At 41.4% G+C, this 7,010-nt stretch overlaps 1 pseudogene; it reads right to left on the reverse strand.

The window, feature by feature from the left end:
* Positions 1 to 2,016: 2,016 nt before the first annotated feature.
* Positions 2,017 to 2,425, reverse strand: LOC117075649 (annotated as a pseudogene).
* Between the last annotated feature and the right edge of the window lie 4,585 nt (positions 2,426 to 7,010).

Consider the following 7,010-nt stretch of genomic DNA (forward strand, 5'->3'; position numbering starts at 1 on the left):
CCCATGACTGAAGTTGTAGAACTGAAGCTACAACTCTGTGGGTCTGTGAGTCTGTATGAAAAAATTATTCACTTCTCATTGTATGAATTGGTCATATTTTCCTATCTCTGAGTATGTTAATTACATTCTTCATTGACACAGTACGAAGTTATCACACTTGATAATTCTTTTTTATCTTGTCACTTCTGATGCCTTTAAGAAGATTATGTGTGTGGGTATGTATGTGGCTATATGTGTATATGTTTGTGTTTGTGTGTATAGCTACTATTTTCAGTGGGAGGGGTTACGGTTGCCAGGTAAATACAGGACACTAATTAAATCTAGATTTCAGTAAACAATGAATAATTTTTTTTTTAGCCGGGTGCGGTGGCTCACGCCTGTAATCCCAGCACTTTGGGAGGCTGAGGCGGGCGGATCACAAGGTCAGGAGATCGAGACCATGGTGAAACCCCGTCTCTACTAAAAATACAAAAAATTAGCTGGGCGCGGTGGCGGGCGCCTGTAGTCCCAGCTACTCAGGAGGCTGAGGCGGGAGAATGGCGTGAACCCGGGAGGCGGAGCTTGCAGTGAGCCGAGATCGCGCCACTGCACTCCAGCCTGGGAGACAGAGCGAGACTCCTCCTCAAAAAAACAAAACAAAACAAAATGAATAATTTTTTAACATAAGTATGTCTGAAATTCAAATTTAACTGGGGATCCTGTATGTTTTCAATTTTTTTTTTTTTTTTTTTTTGAGACGGAGTTTCGCTCTTGTTGCCCAGGCTGGAGTGCAGTGGCGTGATCTTGGCTCATCGCAACCTTCGCCTCCCAGGTTCAAGCGATTCTCCTGCCTCAGCCTCCTGAATAGCTGGGATTACAGGCACCCACCGCCATGCCTGGCTACTTTTGTATTTTTAGTAGAGACAGGGTTTCTCCATGTTGGTCAGGCTGGTCTAGAACTCCCAACTTCAGGTGATCCACCTGCCTCAGCCTCTCAAAGTACTAGGATTACAGGGGTGAGCCACTGTGCCTGGCCAAATTCTTTAATTGTAATAAGATATACATAACACAAAATGTACTGTCTTAACCATTTTTATGTATATAGTTCAGCAGTATTAAATATGTTTATAATGTGCATCTTCATAATTCTTTTCATCTTGTAAAATTGAAACTCTGTACCCATTAAACAACTTCCCATTCTTCTCTCCCCTCCACCCTCTGGCAAACACCATTCTACTTTCTGTCTGTATGATTTTGACTACTGTGCCTCAAATAAGTAGAATATACAGCATTTGTCTTTCTGTGACTGACTTATTTCTCTTAGGATAATGTCCTCAGGGTTCATTCATTTTGTAGCACGTCAGAATTTCCTTTCTTGTTAAGGCTATGTAATATTTCACTGTGTGTGTATACCACATTGTGTTTACCCATTCCTCCGTCAGCGGAAGTTTGGGGTTGCTTCTATGTTTTAAATAGTATGAATAATGCTGCTACGAACATGGGTGTGCAGTATCTCTTTGAGACCTGCTTTCAATTATTTTGGATACACCCCAAGTAGAATTGCCACGGTAGTTTTATTTCTATTTTTTTGAGAAACCACCACAGTGTTTTTTTATAGTGGCTGCACCATTTTACACAGCCACCTTGGCTGATTCTCATTTGTATCTTTTCTCTGTAAGAAACCGTAACCATGAGCATAATACTTTTCAGTGAGCTCTGTGAGTCTTGTGAATTATCAAAGAAGGCAGTTTTTGGACCCTCTAAATTTGTAGTTTGTATCAGAAGTGAGGATAGTCTTGTGGGCACTGTTCCCTCAAACTTTGTAGTTTGACTAACTCTAGGTAGAATATATCTGTACTTTGTATTTTTATTTTTCCGCCCCAACATGATGTGCGGAAATATACCTACTATCGCATACTGCCAGATATAGTAAATAGATCTAGTTTTAATGTGAAGGTCGTTGAGTTTTATTATCATGCATTTTCAAACTTCGATAAGTTTACCTTAACTGATGTTGTGGGGTTTTTTTTCGTTAGTTATCATTAGTTTATTATAAAAGAGAAATATGGAAATTATTTACATGATGAAGGATTTCAGAACTTCAGTGGAATGGGCAGCTTCACGTTGATGCCATTTCAATAGTGACTTATTTCAGTCTACATACTTTCCAAGAATGTCACCATCTCTAAATAGGAAATAATCCTTGTCATCTAGAACTACTTTGGTGCCTCCATATTCTGGGAGAAGAATTTTATCTCCAACTTTAACGCTAACTGGTTGAATCTCTCCACCCTTTCCTTTAGAATGCGATCCAGCAGTAACTACTGTTGCTTGAGATTTTTCTGGAAGCATATTTGCCTCCTTTGGTTACAGTTTCAGCAGCACTCCTTTCAACCAATACTCGGTCAAAGAGTGGAAGAAACTTTCTAAATGCTTGTCCTGCCATGACTCCCTCCACCTCAGACTCATACTCTGCTCTCTTGTTTTTGTATTCATCTGTCATCAGGAGTGGAGCCAGGCTTTGTAGGACCTGAAGCTCATGTAATCTGGGGGCTCTTTTTGTTAAAAAAAAAGAAAAATTTAAAAAGAGTGAAAATATAAATTTATAAAATTATACGTGCAAAATTATGCACTGAAGTAAGTTTTCATTTAGAGTGAAAAAAGAAATCATAACAAATTTTAAAAATTTAAAATCAAGAACACAAATGATAAAATCCAGAAAAACAACATATTTTTATTAATTACCTGAATCACCTTTGCGATACTTTTCTTCCTGCAACTCTGATTGCTTCATCATATGACAATATTTTGTAGTCTTTCTCTCTCTTCTTTCTTTCTCTCTCTCTTTCTTTCTCTTTCCTTCCTTCCTTCCTTCCTTCTTTCTTTTTTTTTTTTTTGAGACAGGGTTTCATTCTGTCTCCCAGGCTAGAGTGCAATGGCACCATCACAGCTCACTGCAGCCTTGACCTCCTGGGTTCAAGTGATCCTCCCACCTCACCCTCCCAACTGGCTGGGACTACAGATGCGCACCACCAAGCCCAGCTAATTTTTGTATTTTTTGTAGAGGCGGGGTCATGCCATGTTGCCCAGACTGGTCTTGAACTACTGAGCTCAAGCAATCCACCTACGTTGGCCTTCCAAAGTGCTGGGATTACAGATATGAGTCACCGTGCCTGGTCAAGATTTTGTAGTATTTTCTGTTAAATGAATATAAAGATAAATCAATGTTTTCTCCTTCTTGTTTGACATTTATTTTCATTACTGATTTTTTTTTTTGAGACGGAGTCTTGCTCTGTTGCCCAGGCTGGAGTGCAGTGGCCGGATCTCAGCTCACTGCAAGCTCCCCCTCCCAGGTTCACGCCATTCTCCTGCCTCAGCCTCCCGAGTAGCTGGGACTACAGGCGCCCGCCACCTCGCCCAGCTAGTTTTTTTTTTGTATTTTTAGTAGAGACGGGGTTTCACCGTGTTAGCCAGGATGATCTCCATCTCCTGACCTCGTGATCCGCCCGTCTCGGTCTCCCAAAGTGCTGGGATTACAGGCTTGAGCCACTGCGCCCGGCCTCATTACTGATTGTTTAGAAAAGTTTCTTTCAGCTTTACAACTTCCTTTTGGTAATACCATGTAATTTCTTAAGATTGTTGTCAAATTTGGTAAAACCTCTACCAAGTTTCTTTCATATATAAACTTTAAGATTTCAGGGTGTTTGGCTAGGCACAGTGGCACGTGCCTGTAATCCCAGCACTTTGGGAGGCTGAGGTGGGTGGATCACGAGGTCAGGAGTTCAAGACCAACCTGGCCAAATTAGTGAAACCCCATCGCTACTAAAACTACAAAAATTAGCCAGGCACAGTGTCAGGTGCCTGTAATGCCAGCTACCGGGAGGCTGAGGCAGGAGAATCACTTGAACCTGGGCGGCAGAGGTTGCAGTGAGCTAAGATTGTGCCACTACACTCTAGCCTGGGTGACAGAGTGAGACTCCATCTCAGAAAAATAAAAATAAAAAAAGATTTCAGGGTGTTCAAATTTTCTTGTGCAATGACTAATCTCAAACATACTTTGCATTAATACCATTCACTAATTTGTCATAGATGTCTTATTTTAGTGAGTACTATCTTACCGTTATAGTTAACTAAGCAAGACTTCAATCTATTTCCAATATGTTTATATGATTCATTTATCTTCGTTTATTGGATTTTTTTTTTTTTTTTTTTTTGAGACAGAGCCTCACTGTGTTGCCCAGGCTGGAGTGCAGGGCTGTGGCTCACCATGGCCTCCGCCTCCCAGATAAAGGTTCTGTTAGATTCAGTTTCTGGTGAGGCGCTCTTCCTGGCTTGCAGACAGCTGCTGCCCCTGTCTACCCACATGGCTTCTCCTCTGTGTCCATGAAGGGAAAGAGATTTCTAGTTTTTTTTCCTCTTATTTATTATTATTAGTTTTTGAGACGAAGTCTCACTCTTGTCCCCCAGGCTGGAGTGCAATGGCACAATCTCAGCTCACTGCAACCTCCGCCTCCCAGGTTCAAGTGATTCTCCTGCCTCAGACTCCCGGGTAGCTGCAATTACAGGCGCCTGCCACCACGCCGGGCTAATTTTTGTATTTTTAGTAGAGATGGGTTTTCACCACGTTGGCCAGGCTGGTCTTGTACTCCTGACCTCAAGTGATCCACCCGCCTTGGCCTCCCGAAGTGCTAGGATTACAGGCGTGAGCCACTGTGCCCGGCTGAGCCACCACGCCTGGCGCCTTTTCCTCTTATAAGGACACCAGTCCTATTGGATTTGGGCCCCACTCTTAGGATCTCATTTAACCTTAAAAGCCCTATCTCCAAATCTAGTCACATTGGTTAGGGCTTCAATATATAAATTTCAGTGGTGGCTGGGGAGGGGACTAGGGAGAGGTGGTGTGCTGGGAAACACAGTTCAGTCCCTCACAGTAAGCATTTTAAGCTTAGCATATTACTCACCAAACAAAATCTTGGTTCTATTCCTATAAAAGACTGTTGATGCCTGGCCCATCCTCCTGCCTCAGCCTCCCAAAGTGCTGGGATTACTGGTGTGAGCCACCACACCTGGCCTCCTGCTGGTTCTTGCTCATAGTGCCTTGTTTCCTGGCAGTTTTGTGATTTGTTTTTGTTTTTGTCTTGCTTGCTCTACTGACTTTTTAAAAAGATTTTCTTTGGAAATTCCTTGAGGCCTGGGATAGATGAGTTCAAAGGGACATGCTTCTTTTGAGCGTCTGAGGGCATCATTGTACTAGGACTATTTGAATCCTAATTCTTGGCTTATTATTATGATTTTTTTTCTTTTAGGTTATATGTGTTAGGTTATATGTGTTTCTGCTCTAAACCTGCATTAGAGCTGGCTTGTGGTTACAGGTTCTTGGAGGAGATAATCTCCCTTTCCCGACTCAGCACCAAATTTTGAGATGAGCAATTACTATTGTAGTCATCTGGTGGTGATAATTATGGTGGAGAAATGGATGATTTCTAATTTGCCTTACACTGAGAGAGTAACTCTTTGGGACCCAGCTTTATAGAGGGAAGAGGGAATCTCCTTTTAGATTCCCTATTTTAGGTGGGTCTGGGCTTTCATTTCCAACCTACATGCTGCACAGTGCTATTGAACTTGAACCTAAGTTCTTCCAGTTTTGGTAGATATCCTCTAGATTTCACTTCATTCTTACTTTATTATATTTCATTGTTTGAAATATATTTTTCACATTTTAACATATTTGAAATCAGTATGTATCTTAAACTGTCTATAATCACTCTCAGCCAGTCAGCCATTATGTAAATGTCATTGTTTATGCATGTATGAATATCAAAATTGCAGCATCAAAAATTGCAGAATGAATGTCAGTGGCTTGGAAGAAAATCTTGAGACTAACAGTGGAGCATTCTTTTAACCCTGAGACATCAAATGTTAGTGGAGAGGGGATGGTATAGTGAATCAGACTTTTCAGCAACACTCCTAAAACGAGTCAGAAGTAGGTTAGTGCTGCATAATAGCAAAGTCAGGCTTAAGAGCCCAGTATCAATGTTTTTTTCATTATGTTAAGGATTGTTTTTTGAAATAATACATTATTAATGTTCTTGATGGCACAGAGAATTGTGTGGAAGAGTCAGATTAAATGTGAGGTAGTTTTAAGCATACCTTAAGCAAATTTTTCACTTACATTTTACTGTTGATATATGCTTAAGAGTAATATATGATTAAAGATAAGCTGGATCAGGCTGGGGTGGTGGCTCACGCCTGTAATCCCAGCTCTTTGGGAGGCTGAGGCAGGAGGATCACTTGAGCCCAGGAGTTCAAGACCAGCTTGGACAACATAGCAAGACCCTGTCACTACTAAAGTAAAAAAATTGGCCAGGCGCCGTGGCTCATGCCTGTAATCCCAGCACTTTGGGAGGCCGAGGCGGGCAGATCACCTGACGTCGGGAGTTCGAGACTAGCCTGACCAACATGGAGAAACCCCGTCTGTTCTAAAAATACAAAATTAGCCGAATGTGGTGGCATATGCCTGTAATCCCAGCTACTCGGGAGGCTGAGACTGGAGGACTGCTTGAGCCCAGGAGGTCCAGCCTGCAGTGAGCCATGTTCACACCACTGTACTCCAGCCTGGGCGACAGAGTGAGACCCTGTCTCAAAAAAATAAAATTACAAAAATAAGCTGGGTGCGGTAGCATGTGTCTACAGTCTCAGCTACTCGGGAGGCAGAGGCAGGAGGATGGCTTCTGGTCAGGACTTCAAGTCTTGGGTAACATAGCAAGATCTTGTCTTTAAATAAGTGAATAAATAAAAATGAAGGAAAAAATAGAAGATATGCCTACAAGATCTTCCATAAGTATCAAATAAAAGTTACTTTGACTTCATCACAAAGATTTAGATAGGTTGGTATTTTCATTATTATTTATCATTATTATTTTTAAATGACTAACAAATAATACTTCCTAACATTTGTCATACACTTTTATATAGCCCACCAAGCACGCTCTTTTTGTACTTTCCCTTTCTTTTTTCTTTTTTGTCCAAGT

Source organism: Trachypithecus francoisi, unplaced genomic scaffold, assembly GCF_009764315.1.
Source record: "Trachypithecus francoisi isolate TF-2019V2 unplaced genomic scaffold, Tfra_2.0 Lachesis_group5, whole genome shotgun sequence".
NCBI classification, from domain to species: Eukaryota; Metazoa; Chordata; class Mammalia; order Primates; family Cercopithecidae; genus Trachypithecus; species Trachypithecus francoisi.